The sequence below is a fragment of the Lucilia cuprina genome, chromosome 2, assembly GCF_022045245.1.
Source record: "Lucilia cuprina isolate Lc7/37 chromosome 2, ASM2204524v1, whole genome shotgun sequence".
In the NCBI taxonomy this organism is placed as follows: domain Eukaryota; kingdom Metazoa; phylum Arthropoda; class Insecta; order Diptera; family Calliphoridae; genus Lucilia; species Lucilia cuprina.
Genome location: NC_060950.1, coordinates 51394788 through 51415556, shown reverse-complemented (window position 1 = coordinate 51415556; position 20769 = coordinate 51394788). Strand labels below are relative to the sequence as shown.

General features: G+C 28.5%; 1 long non-coding RNA gene across 1 annotated transcript; it reads right to left on the bottom strand.

Moving 5' to 3' along the window:
• Nucleotides 1–5809: 5809 nt before the first annotated feature.
• LOC124421384 lies at nt 5810–19254 on the bottom strand. The gene is made up of 5 exons (XR_006941621.1): nt 19124–19254; nt 18586–18900; nt 6248–6385; nt 6065–6170; nt 5810–6008 (listed from the first exon to the last, which is right to left on the bottom strand). It is a non-coding gene; the product is annotated as an uncharacterized LOC124421384 (long non-coding RNA).
• Nucleotides 19255–20769: the final 1515 nt, after the last annotated feature.

Sequence of the window (20769 nt, the reverse complement as noted above, 5' to 3'; positions counted from 1 at the left end):
ACGGTTGTATGGGGGCTAGGTGAAATAATGGACCGATTTCAACCATTTTCAATAGGCTTCGTCCCTGTGCCAAAAAACATACTTGGTCCAAATTTCATCAAATTATCTCGAAAATTGCGGCCTGTACCTTGCGCACAACGTTTACATGGACAACCAGCCGGACAGACGGACGGATATGTTTTAATCGACTCAAAAAAATGATTCTAAATCGATCGGTGTACTTTAAGGTGGGTATTGGACCAATATTTTTCTATGTTACAAACATCAGCACAAACGTATAATACCCTTCCCACTATAGTGGTGTAGGGTATAAAAAGTACCAAAAAGTCTCTTTTTGCAAGTTCTTGCCTAGTCAAGGTCCAACATGCTAAATTTCATGCTTCTAGGTTCAATATTATAGAAATTTCAAAAAGAACCTTTTGAAAAAGTACCCCATTTTGTGTGTTCAGGGCTAATCTGCGCTCTACATACTTAATTTCATGTTTCAAGGTTCAATATTATAGAAAATTCAAAAAGTACCCTTTGTAGAATGAAAAAGTACCAAAAAGTCCCCTTTTATGTGTTCTAGCCTAATCCTGGCTCTACATTCTTAATTTCATGCTTCTAAGTTCAATATTATAGAAAATTCAAAAAGTACCTTTTGTAGAACGAAAAAATACCAAAAGGTCCCTTTTTATAGGTTCTTACCTAGTCAAGGTCCTACATGCTAAATTTCATGTTTCTAGGTTCAATATTATAGGAAATTAAACATTAATAAGTAGTAGTAATATTTTGCTTTTGAAAAAGTTCAAAAAAATTTAAAACTTAGATTTTATACTTCTTTCAGGATTAAACTAAAATGTGTCACATTTTTTTTAAAGAATACGTTGATCAAAGCAAGTTATACTCATTGATAATAGCAATTGAAATAATTTTTTGACAGACATTTCAACTACGAAAATATGGTTTTTGTAGCATATGTATGTATGTAATCTTTCTTTTAATGGTTTCGGTGGAATTTCGGACGCGGGGCGAACTCTAGCAATAATTAATTCTCATGAATTTTTTTCATTTCATCAAAGGTGGTATTCAGGGAATTTGCGATGTCTTTTTGCACAGCAATGTTTGAAAAAATATCGTCCGAAATAAAAAAACGTATAAAAAGTCAATCGGTAATTATAAAGCCAAATCTCCAGTGATAAAGCATCATTACCTCAAAATTTTATAATATTCGAATACTGTTGCATATACCTCTTTCGCCATAAAGGTTGAGGTTCCTAGAGGCTATTAATGGTTTTCATTTCTAAATATTTTTTTTTTTGGTTTGCATTTGCAGTACGTTTTCACGTATCTTTCAGCATTTCTTGTAACTGGGTTTGTTTTTGTAGTTATACGTTTGCTTAAATATTGCTTCAATATCTTTTCTAAAATATGTTTCTGCCCCAAGAGTTACATTTTTATTAATATGAGAACAACTCTCAACAGGGCTGTTTAAAATTCGCATTTTATACGTTTTTTTTAATCAAAACACCCGATATATTTTTGGTTTACATATGGTGACTAATATGCCTCTCATTTATATGCCCACATTGACAAATCCTTTAGACCTGGTCCAGGAAACTTTTATTGAGAAACTTTTTCTTAATATTTTCTGAAGTTTCCTTAATCAAAATTTTCCCGTTGGGTCAGTCACCCCCTACGATTAAACCCACGTTAATAACATTTCGAAATATACAATTTTTTTTTACCGCGCCTAGAAATACCGTCGTTTTTGTTTATATATTATGCCGCCATTTTAAGTCCGACCGTAACATATATATCATATGTATATGTATATCAATATTTATATTTTGACTTTTTTAATTCGACGTCATTTTCTTACGCGACTTTTCTTACTCCTCTAAAATTTAAAATAGTGGCTATACTGAAATAAAGTACATTTAATTAAATGATACATAGGCTTTTAAGACGCTCACTTTTATGCATAAAGAGCTATTTTACAGGTATTTAAAATACCTGTATAGTTCTAACTACAAATTAATTTGCTAGGGATATGGTCGAATTTTTTTAAATTAATTTACAATACAAGAATTGCATCCTACTCCCAATTTTACCAAAAAAGATCATTTTATTCGGCATTTTATTCTATTAGTTATTAACAATATCACGTAAGTACATAGAATATAAAAATTTTATTTTATAAAAATCGATGGAAAATTAAAGTGTAATACTAAGTTTTATAAAAATGTCTTTCATATTTTTTTCAATACAAATACTTGCATGTTTCTTTTTCTTTTACCAATTTTTCAAAAAGTTTATATTAATTTTTATGAAATGTGATAAATTTATTTTATGATAAATTAACCATTCTTTATAATAGTTACATATTTTTAAAGAAGTTCTTTAAATAATTAAAACTAATAAAAAACGAATAATAGAAAATGGGTGTCCATATAATACCAGTACCACGTTTCTGTAACTCTCGCATCGAGTAATTTCTCGCATGAAACAGTGAAATTGAATAAAAAAACAACGTGAATTGATTTCATTTTTTGAGAACTATCTGTTATTTAAGTTTTTTGACGTAACTTATTGGAAATTTGTTAGTCAAAGTGTTTCTGCAAGAAAATTTTGTGAAAAGTTTCTCAAATGAACTATCAAAACAACTCACATTTAAAAACGGTGCGAAAACAATTTTTTCAAAAAATATAATATGAATACAAAAAATAAAGAAAAGGTAAGATTTTATTTTTAATTAAAACTTAAATTAATTTTAATTATTTCTAGAAAATTGAAAGAATTTCAAAGTTACAGAGTCCCTTAATTCTTTAGGTGGATGTGCAAAAACTGTTGAGCAGTGGAATAAAGTAAGTTTTGACTCTGTACATTATCTATAGACATATATGTATATAAAGCGCTTCAAATATGTAGTGTTGGATAGATTTGAAAAGTGATCTAAAGAAAAGTGTTAATGCTAGAAGAAAATTTATAAATCAAACTGGGGGAGGTAGTTGGAGTGACGTACCCGTGATCTCAATCCTCTAGAAGAGAAAATACTGGCAATTAAAACGATTGATGCTATTGACGGGGGTGCATCCACACTGGAAGCCGGTGTTGAATTTAAGGAACGTCCTGAGGGAAGTATAATTCGTCACCAAACCTTAAATATTACATTAAACATTTTACATATATTAATAAACTTTTTTAAGGATTCTGTGGATATTTTGGAAAGTGAAGAAACATTTTTAACGCTATCAATATTATCAACAGGTGAACTTTCCATGCCATCTGAGGTTTGTTAATCTATGAAAAATGAGTATAATTATGAACACTTTGTACAAAAAACAGCGGCTTAGCAAATGGGATCATATGAATCTAATACTAAATCACATCCTATGTGAATATCATTGAACCTATTACAGCCCCTAATTTTGTAAAATAAGTTTCGATCTGACAGTGTTTTTATTTAGAATGTAAAAAGGATAGCAAATCACACGGGTCATATCTACTTTCTTATATAAAATTACTAATATGTAAAATTCCTTTTTATTAAATTAACCTCTTTAAGGATTTTATGCCAGTAGAATATTTGGAAAGTGAAGATACATTTATATCTCCCGGAAAAAAATGAAAACAACTCCCTTACTTTCAACCCCATCAACGTCTAAAGTTTGCCGAAACAAAAGCAATACAACTTTTACACCACCAAACAAGAGCAACAAAAATTCACTATCTTCAAACATACCAAAATATAATGAAGCATTAAATGAAGCAAAGGAGATGGATAAAGACTGTGAGGCTAGTACTTATTATTTTCTTTGAGTGTATTTAATAACTGCTCATTTCGAAAATACTCAAATAAAATTTGTTCTAAGTATCTATGAAAATTAAGGCAAACAAATGTTAAAAAATTTTCATTTGAAATTTGAAATACAAACGGAACAGGAAATAAAACATTTAATAATTTCAAACCGTTAAATATTAGAATAAATAAAGATTTAATTACTATTAATTTGAGGACATTCATTACCTTCGGAAGGTAAGCTAGCGAGATATATGGATGTGTGTTTTTTCTACATTAGTTTTTTTTAAGATTTTAGATAATTGTGTCATTATAATCCTTGTTCCAATTGGAACAAAGGATTCAAGCCAGTACGAGATACAATTTTAATGATCGACAATCGTTCAATCCTCAAAACACAAAAGAGAAAATTGTTTATATAATCCCTACCTACAAATATTGCAAAATTGTTAAAATCAAATTCTAATAACCAAGCCAGCATCTTAAACAATCTGAATTCCTAAAATAAAATAGCTAAGTATTCTATTACAATTTTCATCAATGACGTCATCAAACTTCTTAACAGTGTCTGAGTTGTCATTAAATACAATTTGCCTAAAACTAAACTTAAATTTAATTTAAACTTAATCTAAACTACAATTAAACTACAATTAACTCAAATTTAATCATCATTTTAATTTAAAATATCCTAATTTTAACTTAAAATATCCTAATTTTATCCTAAAATATCTTAATTTTATCTAAAAATGATCTTAAATTAATTATACTTACTTTATACTTACCTTAAACATAATCTAAAACTAAAATTTCAACAAAAATAACTAAAATTTTATCCACTATTACATTTAATTTGTTACATTAATTTTACATTTACATTATAAATTTTGTTTAGTTTTATTATTTTAACTTACACAATAATCTGGTACATATTTGAGTGAAAACTAAAAATTTATTACATAATAATTAATTAAAATAGGTAATAATTAAATGAATCCTCGACTTCAGGCCTGATGACATCGTTGGATTTTGAAACTGGTGAGTTTTTAAATAAATATTGAAAAATTTACTTATTCACTCAATTCTTGTAAAAACAACCCTTAAAATAAATATTTTATTTTACTCAATATTCAAATTTTGAGTTAAAATTATTTTTTTTAAAAATTGAATTTTGAGTAAAACAAACATTTACATATCCACACAAACATTTGATTTATAAATATTACATACATAAATTTAAAAGAATGTAATTATTTAATTAAATTTAAATTATTATTTCTTTATTACTTTTAAATAAATACTGTTAATGTATATTTATATTATGAAACTGTCCGATTAAACTCATTTTTAAATAATTCCATGAAAAGTTAAGGTTGAACGTCAAATAGGTTAGTATTAGGGCAATCCAGAATATTGATGAGATAGCATGACAGGGCGGGTAAAGATCAATGAAGAGGTAATGACATCTGGTCCTCTTCTTCAAAGTTTCTCAATTCATTTTTATTTTGTATATTTTTTTGTTATATTGTTTGTCTGTTTGGAAATTATGCTACCTAAGTTTTAAATAAATTATGTACCGAACTTAGTTCAATTATATAGTGGCAAGAACACCATCCCAATTTCCCTGAGCACGGCCGGTATTAAAGGTAGCACAGCCTTTAGATAATTGAAGCCTTCGTGGTCGGTCCGTTACAAGATTTGATTGCAAAATTAAATAAAATAGAAAATCAAAACCATACAATTTTAACTAAACTAGAGAAATTAGAAACTATTTTAGAAAATATATTCAAATGAAATCAATTTTAATAAAAATATTAATTTCTTAAATATAAATAAAAAAATAAATAAATGGTTTTTCTCTTATTGAAATATCAAACATTTAATCAAGAACATTTGGTTTCTATAGTACAGTCTAAGTCTAGTATATAGTCCAGTCTATGGTCTAGTCTATAGTCTAGTCTATATTCTAGTCTATATTCTAATCTATACTCTAGTCTATAGTCAAGTCTGTAGTTTAGTCTAGACTGTTGACTAGATTAAAGACTAGAATTTATTATATTAATAAAATCAAACTTTAATTTAAATTGCTAAATCTAGATTTTAGTCTAAATACACTCCATTTAAACGCTCCACACAATTTCTTGCTTGTGCATGTACTGTGTTATAACACCTTCCATTTTCAGTCGCCGATCTATATAGTGTTAAAAGCCACGGTCTTAAAGGGTATCCCCTGAAGAAATAACGTGTTTTGGAGTAAAATACAAACTGACATGAATTTGTACATACCTAATAGCCAAGAATGATTATTCTTGTCAGCTTCATTTCTTTCTTGCAATAATACATTTATTCTGGAGGCTTCCCAAATATTGGAATCGTGTGCAGCCCCCCAAACCTTGCAAATCCACCAAGAATTTTCAAATTTATGTAAATGCACTAAATTGTCATTTAATGCAACAATAATATACTTACCAGCTGTACATTTTTTGAATGATAACCTTTTCTGTTTAAATAGCAGCTTTCTACTTCTGGCTTTGGCTTTTTAATACGTACATGGGTACAGTCTATTGCGCCAATTACACCGGGAAATCCTTAAATGTTGCTCTGCCTCTAATAATAAATTAGTATACATTTCTGATCACTATTTAATTATTTATTTTTAAAAAAAATTATAATTTTACTTTTTAATTTTTTTAAATATAAATTGATTTGTTTATTTTTATTTTCTTTATGTTTTTGACAGCTTGATTGGAAATTTCCAATAAAAACGTAATTAGTGCTGGCTCTTCTCACTTTAAGTTACACAAACACTTTTTTCTCCCAAATCGAGAAACGATGGAATTTTTGTTTCACACTTCTCGATGTGAGAACTTCTCACAAATAGTTACAGAAACGGGGTTCAGATATATGCATAACTAAAATATGATTCATTTTTATACCCTTCACCTTCGTGAGAAGGGTATATATGTATAAGTTTGTCATTCCGTTTGTAATTTCTATAATATAATTTTCCGACCCTATAAATTATACACAGAGAAAACAGTTTCGTTGTGGTAACCGAATTTGTTTCCAATCGAATTTGGTCGGTTAGGACAACTATCACATAAATTGTTTGCAATAGCCGAATATTTCAATTCCCTATACCGAATTTTTTAATAAGAATAACTGAATATATTGGTTAGCGCAACTGCAAATTGTATTAAAAAATTCAATTCTTATAATCGAAACACTCTATTGTTATAAATTACATAATTTTTTGTTTATTTATATTTATTCTTGGTGGACATACAATCTAAATAAATGCTTACATACATCTATAATATTTAAAAGTACTTTTACACTCGCGTAAATTAAAATTTGCTCCAGATCTAACACTGTTTTGAAACATACATTTTTCTCTACATGATTTCCTTGAGAAGCTACATTAAATTTGAGGAAAATTATTAAATAAGGACCAGACACATATTAAAGAAAATGAGATGCAGTTACAAACCTTAATAAAACCTTAGTAAATCTAATCATGATTACTGAACAGACTACTTATTTAATGGTCACCAAATTTTTCCCATACTAGCTCTTTATATTGACAATGGAACTGAGCTAAAAGAAATACCAATTATATTTGTGTGCTTCGTGAATATGTATCAAACAACCTTGCTGCAATTTTTTATTGTTTATTTTCTGTTTTATTGATTTTTATTATAAATTAAAAATTCATTTTAAATGTTTTTATTTCTAAACGTCAAGTGAAAATAACCATTTTATTCGTTGGGAATACCGAATTGAAAATTGTTTATACATTAACCGAATTTATTTGTTGCAATGACCAATATTTAATATTGAGCCATGTCTTATTGAATCCTATCTTGTTACATCTGTCGAATTTTATAGATAGTTTACCTAATATTACTATTCGATTATTTTAACTATAAATACAGTTGTTTAGACCTTAGTTTGATTCAAATTACTTTCTTTTGGTTTTTAACATAGAATAATAGTTGAAGTTACATTATTTTAATAATAACAATTAAATGTATATTGTGATTATTAAATATTTATAATGTCAACCGATTTCCGACTGATCTTTTTTTATTGAGTATATATTCTGAATCCTTATAGATAGCGGAGTCCATTAAGCCATGTCCGCCTGACTGTCTGTCTTTTGAAATCAGTTTTTAGAGATATCGGCGAGATCCGAATCTTTAATAATTCTGTTAGACATTCTTTCGAGAAGATCGATATTACAAATCAGCAAAATCGGTCGGTAAATAACGGAGATATGAACAAAAATCCGAGACAACCTCTGAAAATGAGCAGGGAAGAGGAGAATGCGGGGTAAGAAAACAAACATGATTTGGGATTTTCATGATTGTTTTTGACATTCCTCTTTAAACTGATTCGTACTGTTGATATTATGCTCATGTAAAATAAATAATTATGTCTTTTTTTACATGAAAACATTAAAATTTGCATTAAAAAATACTATAGCGTGTAATTAAATTTTTTTAAATCAAATTAAATGGTTTTTATGTTAATTATTTCATTTTATTTTTACTACAAATAAGTAATTAAAAAGGATTATACAATTAAACATCAAAAAAAGACATGCATAGTTGCATGTAAAAAACCGTATAAATATTCATGATTTTTTTTAAGATTCTCAAAAGAGAATTGGAAAAAACAGACGTCTGAAAAGTCTTCATGTAAATTGCGCCTAATATATTTAAAATACACTATGGTGAAGGGTATATAAGATTCGGCACAGCCGAATATTGCAAAAATTGCGGTATTTCTAGGCGTAGCAAAAAAAAAATTATATTTTTGGAAATGTTATTAACATATCTTTAATCCTAGGGGGTAACTGACACAACTTTTTTGTCCATAGAGACCGAATGTGTTGGAGGAACACCGAATATAATATTCAACAAGTTAGAGTGCTATATTTGGCTGTGCCGAATCTTAAATACCCTCCACCAGCTACTTCTGTGTTATTACTTTTCTAATTGATCAAATATTTGTAGAAATAAGTTTTCTCATGTCTTTAATAGAAAAAATCCCAAAAGTTAAATCCATTACAATTCCAAGATTCATTGAACATTATAAAATTAGTATTTTGCATGTTTGTATGTGTGTGAAAGATTTATAGATTTTCAGAATACAAATACATATATATAATTTTGTTCTACACAAAATTTTGTTCAACACAAATTGATAATGCTCTTTAAATACGGTTAAAGCGCTTTTAGGGGCTGGACCTAGTATAAGAGAAATAGAAGTATACAAAACTATTATTTTTGCCAAATTATGTATCAATAGCTTAATTTGGTAATAAGTAATGTGCGTTTAAGAGATTTTCGTAAAAGGACTTTGTATGGGAGCTATGACCAATTATGTACATAAAGACAATATTTCAGAATTCTACTTGGTAATAAATATTGTGAATCAAGTGATTTTATGGACCTAGTATGACAGCTATGACCTAATATGGACCGGTCGTAAAACAATTTTATAGTGAATTTATGTATATAAGAGCAATATTTTTGATAAATGGATATAAATATTTGGTTATGAGTTATGTGCGTTTTTTCTGACTTTCGGAAGGGAACCTGGTATGTGTGTTTTTCTAAAAGGGACCTTATATGGGAGCTATGATCAATTGTGGACCGTCCGGAAAAACATTTCACAATGTTATTTCTCTGTATATAAGAATACTTGTACCAAATTTTATATCAATAACTTAACTTAGTAATGAGTTATGCGCGTTTAAAAGATTTTCGGTAGGGGACCTTGTATGGGAGCTATAACCAAATATGAACCGATCGGAAAAATCTTTCTTTGTAATATTTATGTATATAAGAGCAATACTTGTACCAAACTTTATATCGATATCTTAATTGAGTAATGATTTTCGGGAGGGGACCTGATTTTCGGAATGGACCTTGTATGTGAGCTATCACCAATTATGGACCGATCCAAAGAAGCTTTCATTGTAATATTTCTATATATAAGAGCAATACCTGTACTAAATTTTACATCGATATCTTAATTTAGTAATGAGTTATGTGCGTTTAAGTGATTTTCGGGAGGGAACCTTGTATGGGAGCTATGACCAAATATGGACCGATCCAAAAAAGCTTTCATTGTAATATTTTTATATATAAGAGCAATACATGTACCAAATTTTATACCGATATCTTAATTTAGTAATGAATTATGTGCGTTTAAGTGATTTTCGGGAGGGAACCTTGTATGGGAGCTATGACCAAATATGGACCGATCCAAAGAAACTTCCATGGTTATATTTCCGTATATAAGAGGACCTTGTATGGGAGCTATGACCAATTATGGACCGATCCAAAAGAGCTTTCACTGTAATATTTCTGTATATAAGAGCAATACATGTACCAAATTTTATATTACTATCTTGATTTAGTAATGAGTTATGCGAGTTTAAGTGATTTTCGGGTGGGGACCTTGTATGGGAGCTATGACCAATTATGGACCGATCCAAAAAAGCTTTCATAGTAATATTTCTGTATATAAAAGCAATACTTGTACCAAATTTTATATCGATATCTTAATTTAGTAATGAGTTATGTGCATTTAAGTGATTTTCGGGAGGGGACCTTGTATGGGAGCTATGACCAAATATGGACCGATCCAAAGAAACTTCCATTGTTATATTTCAGTATATAAAAGCAATACTTGTACCAAATTCTATATCGATATCTTAATTTACTAATGAGTTATGCGAGTTTACGTGATTTTCGGGAGGGGACCTTGTATGGGAGCTATAACCAATTATGGACCGATCCAAAAAAGCTTTCATTGTAATATTTCTGTATATAAGAAATTTTCAAAAAATTCCAAAAAATTTTTCCTCTGAATAAATTCTATTACCATAGAATTTTAATTTCTAAAATTTTGTGAAAATATCGACATAACGACGGAAGTTATTAAAAAAACCAAATTTCCGGGAATATGTACTTTTGTATGGGAGGTATGTGAAATTGTGGACCGATTCTGGCGATTTTCCACAGATATTAAGCTTTTGTGCGGAAACGAATGTATGCCGATTTTTATGGAATTATCTTGCATAATTTTCGAGAAAATTACATCAGAATGTGTAAAAAATGCTTATTTTTTTCGAGGTTGTTTCAAATTTTGATTCATAACTTTTCCTGATGTGAACCGATTTTGCCCATTTTCAATACCAAACTGCTTAGGATAACAACAAATAGTTTCGGTGAATTTGGTTGATGTCCTTTGCTTAGTTTTAACGTGAGCGTGTTTTAGGCAGACAGACGGACAGACAGACGGACATAGCTAAATCGACTCAGAATTTCATAAGGACCAAGAATATATATACTTTGTTGGGTCTCAGATAAATATTTCTTGGTGTTACACACGGAATGACAAAGTTAGATATACCCTCTATCACCACTGATGGTGGTGGAGGGTATAAAAATATGAAAAGTTTTTCATCCACTAATTTTTATTTATTTCAATAATCTAACACAGAACAATCGGTAATTTTTGTTGTAATAAATAAATACACGCAAAAAGTATGGCATTTTTATGTAATACCACTGATCGTTTGTCAATAAGTTTTAGCGGTCAATTCGTTAGTACTCACATTTTTTCAAAATCGTTCATTAACACCAAACAAATAAAATGATTTTGTATTTCCTTGGGATTCAAAAGGTTTTGCGGCTTTTAAATCCTTTATCATTCGGTATCTAGATCCCCAACGCGTTTGACAGTCTATTTGGGTACACATACCTTATTTCAATGAAATAAAAATCGGTATATATTTGTTGCAAAATTTTGGAAACACAAATTCTTTTATATTAGCAATTTTTATTACGTCTATCGCAAAAAGTTGTATATGTAGCACACCTGCATATGGGTATATCTCCCATACCAATATTATTATGGTTTTCGATTTTATCTAAAAACTTTTTCTCAATTTCGTAAGGCACTTGGAAAATAACGATGTCTTTTTTAACATATTTGCTCTATTATCGGATGTCACTGCAATAACCTTTATAATTTCAATAGATAAATTTGTTAATTTAGTTAAAACAACTCCTTTAAGTTAAATCATTCATACTACGCTGGATATTATATTTCCATTAACACAATACTGTAAACTTATTTCCAATATGCTCCGCTCTAATCTTGTGGCGCCGTCTAATATAATCGAAAAAAAACACATATATTTTTCTCTTTATTTCGGAGTTTGGTAACTACTTGAAATAATACTTTTTTATAGGCTTAAAAATAGATTACACCTTTTAGTCGTTATCAATGCGCCAGCACTAGAGAATGATTACTCTGAGGAGGTACTTGTTGAGGGTATCGATTTCGCTAATTTTGAAACATTTGCAAAATTAGTACATAATAAATATTGTAGTTAATAAGGTTTTTAAATATTGTTTATATCAATAGTCTAAACTATAGACTAGATGTAGGCAATAAATATAGACTAGTCAATAGACTAAACTATAAACTAAATTCAAATGGTAAACCATTCTCAGTTACCAATAAATATATGATCTAATTATTGCGAATTTATTTCTATTTTGGCTTTGACAGTTTTTGCTTTTTGTACAAACTGGGCATAAGGTCTGTATTTTGACTTTTTGATATATTATATTTTAAATTGTATTTTGTATTACTACACAGTACTTTTTTGGATATTTTGCATAAAACTTTGTCGGAGGTATCAAAATAGTTTTTAATTTCTGCAATTTTTCATAAAAGCTTCAAAAATTTAATAAAAAGTTTTCATATAGTCATAGCATGAACCAATTTTTAAACAATTAAAAATTGGTGCAATTATTCGTAATTCACACTCTTATTCGACTATTAGTATTATTTAAACGCAAAAAGCGTATTCGAAGAAAGCAGAAATATTTATACTTGTCCTTTATAACGACATCTGTAAGACTTAAAGTGTGTTAAATATGTTATTTACTATGATTCTAGGACTAAATATAAAACTGTTCGAAAAATGTTTTAGTTTGACAAAAGATGGCGTCCTTAAGAGAATTTTGGAATATGCGCAGTAAATTAATTCAGGAATGGAAATGGCATAATATGTTCGCACAATTATAATCTCAAAACCTTGTTGTTATACAAATCAATTGGTAAGTACCGGCTCACACAGGCAAGAAATATCAACCATCTTTTTTCTCACACACAAAGCCAAAAGTTTATCAAAAAAGTTTCCCGGTGTAAACCGGCAGTTAAGATTTTCAAATTAAAACTCAACATATAAATATACATTGTTGCCATCTGATTTTGACTCTTAAATTTGATCAAAAGATTCCCTGTGTAAAACAAATTTTATTTTTAGATAATTTACCCGATGATGTTGACCATATGTTCTAGTAATGATTTTTTTTATTATATTAACTATCGACACATGTTTAAATAACGTAGCTAAAATTCTTAATTAAATATTTTGTAAACCTTTTAAAAACTTATATATGACTAAGATGTTAATGCCATTTAAAAGTTTTATTTTTTTAACTTTTGACTTTGGCCCAAGTGGACATAAAGGCGGGAGGCACATGTTACCATCATATTGAAAAAGTGTGTAAGGCTAAAGGTATCAAATTCCATTAAATTCCTGAATTGAATTTGTGGGGTTTTTAACGAATTTTTGAAATAAAATTATTTGATTTCTCTAAGAGATTTGGTCAAAGTGGGCAGGTAAGGAAGACGCATGAATAGCCACCATATGGGGAATATGTACAAAGGTCCTAGTTATCACATCCCGTATATAGAATTCTCGAATTGAATTTGTGGGATTTTTGACGAATTTTTGAAATAAAAATTATTTGAGAAATTTTTGGTTTCTCTAAGAGATTTGGGTTTATAGAACAAATTTGCTATGATAATTTGTTATATTTGTTTAATAAATAATTAATTAAAAACAAAAGAAAGAATTAAAAACACAAACTTAATTTTTTATTACAAAGAAACATTTTATTTACATATAAAACACATATAATATTTTGTTAAATTTTTAATATTGCATTTATATAATGAAAGCAACCTTCGCCAATGCCTCTATTACTTATTCAACATTTAGTATAAGGAGTGCATACATTTTATTGATAATTTTCCATATTTTGTGAGATCATGTTTTATATTAATCCGACTTATTATATCAGAAATGGTAATATTTTGAAGAGATTCTACCCTTAGAATAGGTTCCACAAATTCTATACAAAAAATTCCACAATTGTAAGAATTAATTTGCTTATAATGTTTAATTTTCCATATCTATCCAGACAATTAATCCAGTTTAAATAAATCAATAAGTGATTTACAGTATGTATTGGAAGAAAAATGTGATTTTTGTTGTAAATATCAATTATGTTGTAAAAGTTTGAGATATTTTTAGTGTTAAAAATAGCCATAACAAATTCAAATGGGAGACAATTGGATTACATTATATTGTATTTATAAAACAAGTTGTTGCAATACAGATCAATGATATTGTTGAAGATTTCCTTTCTTGGGTTAAGCAATTGAAACTCGTAAACAAAAATTCAATTCAAAACTTCTATATACAGAATGTGATAACTGGGGCCCTTGTATATATTTTCCATATGGTGGCTATACATGCTTCCTTTATATAAAATAAATAAAGATCGTTATTAACAAATTTTTTTTTCTGTTTTCGTTTAAGGGTACACTATGGACAAAATTTTAATAATTTTGTCAAGGCCACTGACCTTAAACTACCAAGAATTATAGAAACATAGATTGCGCATTCAGTATGTAAAAAAATGTTCGTTCTGCGCATGTACGTCATATCAGCCTAGAACTTGAGAAAAATAAAAGCAAAACATAAACAAAGTGACATTTTTGGAAAATAAAAAATATTTCGATACAAATTAAATACATAATAAAAATAAAAAAACTAATTTCGCACGCCTTGGAGTTGTTGGTGCTTTTGCAATTTTTACAGCGTATTTCATATTTAAAGTATTTTATTTTTTTAAATTTTTACAGAATTTTGTAACGTTTTTGAAAATTTTTTTAAATTATTTAAATTTTTTTAGACGTCAATCACTTTATTTGCTGATGTGACGTAGCACATCGAACACCTGTTGATTTAAACCAAAAAAACCTGCGCAATGCGTAATCTATACTTTTATTATTCTTGGTTGTACACTAACAAGCTCGTTAGAAATAATTTGACGAAGGTTATCTCGATGGCAATATAATTCTGAACAATAAGCAACGAACTCTTGAGGTGGCTAAACTAGGTGAAAGTTTTCAAATTGTTTGGCAAAGGTGAAGCTATAATCTAACGGAATTTCATTGTTACTATCAAAATTTGGTAAGGGGTGATAACTTAAATGCATTTTATGCAGTTTGGAATAAAAGTATTAGTAAACGAATGCATTGTTTTCAAGGACCTCCCTATCAAGACTACTATCATGAACATCTGGATCTCTAATGGATGGACAAGGATTTGGTAGAATATGATACTCATCCCATTGGATATTATTAGCATCTAAACTATAAGCAAAATCTACTATGGAAAAGTCTAATCTTAGTGGGAAACAATTTCACAGTTTTCATTTACTACTACATTGACATAATGAAGACCTCACCTCTTTTGGAATGAGTTAAAAAAATTACGAGGTGTAATTGGTACTGAATTACCAGATCACTTCTGAAATCCTTCTTGATTGAGATAAAGAAATAGACTTTTCAAAGCCGAAATGTTGTTTAACCAACCGTTAATAAATCAAAAGTGTTTGTTATATCTATTCCCTTTTCGTCAATAATTTTAAAGGAAAGAAGTTTTTTTGAGGCCTGTCTAAGAAATTCTATGTTGACTTTAATTTTTTTGAAATAATTAGGATAAATATGCTCCATACTTAGCTTAGGGGCACGTTATATGGAATTTTAATCTACTTTGTTGAAATGAATCACGTCTTCCCAAGATACAAGCTTATTTCCAAGCATTTCAAAAGGTGAGAACTGTCGTACACAAAATAAATCAGTATGTCACTTATGTCAAAATATGGTCGTTGGGGAGTTACTTCAACACTTTTCGAAAAGTTGACGAAATTGGCTCCTTGATCGTAAACGAATTGGTAAGGTTTCAATCCTACGTCTTGTAACATAGATATTTAATCAAAAATATATATTTTTTGTCATAATAACGTAGCGCTAGTCGCTATATTTCGTACTTTTTAAGCTGTATTTTGTTCGTTGACAATTGCAACTGAAGTTGAATTTAATAAATAAGATTCTAAAGGCAAAATGTTCTTTAGTTCAGAAGTTTAATTTTTTGTAACAGCAAATTTAGATATTTTATTCCCAAAAATGAATTTTTCCAAAAATTCCGACCACATACATATAAGCGTTTCACCAATGACTTCAAACATAATATGTGAAGCCATTCGGCACGTCTAGAAAAAACAATATCGTTAAGTTATTAAAATGTTTATATTGTAAAAAAGTACAATATAACCAGGTCAAACTTGTTTTGCCTGATCAAACTTGTTTTGTTTTGTTGAGAAACTTTTGATTTTGTGTGTGAGAGAATCAGGTCTTAGGAAACTTTTGTTAAGAAACTTTTGATTTTATGTGTGAGAGAAAGAGATGTTTGATATTTCTTTCTCTTTCTCTCACACACAAAAATCGAAAGTTTCCCAAAAATGTTGGCCGCATATTCAGTAGAGAATCAGTTGTTTGTTTACATATAAATACATAAAAGGAAAAAATAAAATTAATTTATTTCGATAAAATATTATGAAATATGTATTTTGATTATTACGTGTGGTACATAAATGTGCAAATGGGTCTAAATTGTTTTAAATGAACATTATAGCCACTTAAAAATTTCTTCGGATTTTCTTAAGCACTTAATAGATATTTCGTTCGACTATGACATTTCCTTAAGCTTATGCACATTATAGTTTTCCTTTAGTATTAACTCTGTGTACTCAGCTCTTATGATCCTGTAAAAGGACTTTAAAATTAAAGGACACACGAATTCAAAAGATGGAATTCCAAATTTATATAAAAAATTGCTATTAATATTAATATCAAATGTAGCTGAGAAGCTCTGCTTCAAAATAATATGATTTATTTTAATTCATCAGTTATAAAAAATAGAAATCTTAAAGAAAATTTGTCACAAAAAAGTAGTTAAAATTTTTTTGTGGCGAAAATGAGACCTTTTTACATTTAATTTATTTTTCCTTTTTTCTCTGAGTCAAGTACATATTATAGTTAGAAATTATAAATTCCCAGCTTCCATTTGATACCAATATTAACATTCGATACATATAAATATTTAAAATATACTTTTGAAATTTTAAGTCCTTTAAAATTTTAAGTCCTTTTATACGTACATAATGGCTGATTATAAAAATCAGAGTACGCAGAATTGCTATAAGTGGAATCTTGTGTGAAAGCTTTTTTCAGAACAATTACAGTGTGTTATAAGTCAGACAAGGTAAACAATAGCAATCAATTAATTTACTTTTTTTATTACTTGCTAAAAGTCAAGCGTCTGACACGAAATTTGTTAATTGTTTCATATTGCTCAATGAATCCTAATCAGATGTTTCTAAATAATAATACGCAATATTAATTGTATTTGTGGTATTATTAAATTCAGAAAAAAGGTATATCAAATAATCTTTAAATCAATGTTTTTCCAAATTTAGTTTCTTTTTTTATTTATTGATGTCTTGTATTTATTTGGTCAATTTTATTTTTAATATATTTTTTTATTTTATTTTATGCTTTTCAATATTTATAAGAATATTTGATTTTTTTGCTTTCAACATTTTGCAACATTTTAGGTCGAATATTTTTCTTTGTGTATGTTTTTTCCCATTGCTTTTCGCGATCAGATTTTGAATAACTATGATCCGCTTCAAACTCTCTACCTTTAAATGTTGAGTTAATACATTTAAAGGTAGAGAGTTATCTATTTTATAGATTCTAATGGATCTTTTTTTCATTTTCTGAAATATTGTTTTTTTAATTTCTTCTATTAAAAATTGTTTCGATACTTCAAGGCTACTTTTCCAAATTATGACACATAATGATATTTACACCATTGCAATAAAACAAAACTGGGTTTAATTTTGGGTACGTAATTCAATTTGAATTACCTTATGAATTACGAACAAATGACTGTATTTTTGTACCAGGTATAAACTGCTGTTTGTTTTAATTGGTTGGAGAAAATATAATTACAAAACAACTAAAATATTCTAATATTGCTCGACTTTGCTCGATAAGGTACTTTTGAAGTTTTCGGTACGTAAAATATCCTTGCATTAATGTTTGCGACGAAATGGCTTGTGTTTTTTTTTTAATAACCCTGGTCAACCCATGTATACGAATAGTGATTTTGGATCATAAGAAACTTACTTATGTCGAATTTCAGCGCTATATTCGCATTTTTCATCCCTCTAGTTCATTCCATTCGAACTCTATCGTTCTTTCAACAGACAGACGGGCAGACATGGCTATATCGTCTTAGAATTTAATGAAGACCCAGAACATATATACTTTTGTGGGTCTATGAACAATATTTCGATGTGTTACAAACGGAATGACAAAATCAATATGTTTTTTGATGGTGGCTATCTCTTTCCACAACTTACGGTTAGTTGGTCCCAAGTCACACACAACAGCAACAGCAGGAAAACCTGCATCATGTAATTCAGAAATGATTGATACCAAAAACTACTTCGTCATTTTACAATCGAAATCATAAAAAACGGGTTGCTTCCAAGATTTCTTCAACCTACCTGCACATAGTTTTGCGAGTTTTCGGACTACGCCAGACATCGAGTTGTACTCAAAAGTCTCCACTGCCTTTCGTCGACAGCACACAGAGCTTTTCATCAATGGTCAGATCAGCAGCTCGTCGCATAAAGTCGACTCTTCGACACAAACGCTGTAATGTCGACACATGAGGTAGTGGTTTGTACAGGGTGTTATACGCCCTAGGTCCCGAAGCATGGAAACAGCAGCCATCAATTTTCGAATTTGGCCTTCTGTGAAAATTTTGCGCATGGAATGTATGTTTATGATTTTTCGTCTCAGCTTAAAAAATTGATGAACTAAAATTATAAAATTGGAAATATACTTAATGAAATCAAAGTTTGCAAAAGTTGTTTAAACCAATTCTACTGATTTTAATGCATTTTTATATACTGTATTTTTTACTGATATTTTATATAATTATAAACGTTTAAGGGTTATTTTTTTCGAAAAAAAATAATAAAAATAAAATTAAAAAAATATTTTAAATTTTTAAAAATAAAGTTTAAAATATATATTTACAAAAATTTAAAAAAAGTACCACAGAACACATAAGACTCCTTTTACTTATGGGTTCTCACTCCGCTTTAATACTACACTTTGGAACACTAAGTCAAAATCAATTATAAAAATAATTATAATATATTATAATAATTATAATTTTATATATATTATTTTAAATGACTTTATTTTTAAAAAATTTATTACTGAATTTGATTTTAAGAAATCTTTTAAATGTTTCACATTTATAGCACGCTTGCAAATGTCATATTAAAAATATAAACAAACTTTGACATTAAGCATACATTTACCAAACGTAAACAAAGTTTGACGTTAAGCCCAAGGTATATTAATTTTATTAGGTAGTGTCATCGCCGATGAACCTGAATACCAAGCGAATTGGTTATATTTTTTATATGTAGTTTGTCATTGTGCCTGCACTTGAAGGCGAATTGACAAATAAACCAAAGCGAATTTCTATTAAACAAAGAATGTTTATAAATTTGAATCTGTTTATAATTAACAGTGTCTTTTATAAGTATTCGAATTTAGGTATAATATAAAAAGAAACTAAATTTAATAACATGTTTTGTATGCAAAATTAATAAATTAATTTGTTAAATTCTCTAGACAGTCCTTAGCTTTGATATCACGATTTTTGAAACTTTAAAAATTCGCATTTACTTAAATTAATTTAGCTTTATTTAAAAAAAGTCCATAAAATTACCTCACAAAAGTGTTCGAATTTTTTCTGCATTTCATATTTGACTATATTATACGAAACATAAAAATTAGAATCGAATGTTTTTTTTTTTTTGCTAAAAAATTGTTTTAAGGGGTAACTATCAACCGAATGGATATATTTTTGGACCATTTGGTCCACAATTTTGGAGTATTTGTACCATCGTAGCGGTGTACAACTCCAAAATATGCCTTAACAAAACGTCATCCTATACAGTAGATTTTAGTTTTTACTACTCATAACATTCACGATTATGTTGCCCATTACAACAACACTGTATGTAAAAAACGTTGGGCTTATTTTGATCATAGAAGATAATATTTAAACAGATAAAAATATTTTTGAGTTAGACCATAATGATATGGTGACATTCAGCCTAGAGGCCATTGGTTATAAAAATAATGATTCCATTATATTGAATGGCGTTTCTTCGAGGCATGCTTTGGAGTTATAAACTTCCACAATTTATTGAAAACTTAAAATGTATAACAGCTGATATCTAAAACAATATATAGAAGACAAGTTTCCCCGAAAATGTTTGACCCCAGTATTATAGAAGAATGATTCCAATAATATATCTTGGAACGTTTAAATACAGATTATTGTAATAAAAAATAGGGGTATATTAAATCAATATTACAAATTTTGGTTTTATCTCGGGGAAAAAGGAGAAAAAATACAAATATTGCCAAAAAAACCGCCATTTTTATGATATTACATAAAAAGATGGTACAAATACCCCAAAATTGTGGACCAAATGATCCAAAATTATATCGATTCGGTTGATAGTTACCCCTTAAAACAATTTTTAGCAAAAAAACCATTCGATTCTAAGTTTTGTGTTTCGTATAATATAGTCAAATATGAAATACAGAAAAAATTCGTATACTTTTGTGAGGTAATTTTATGGACTTTTTTTAAATAA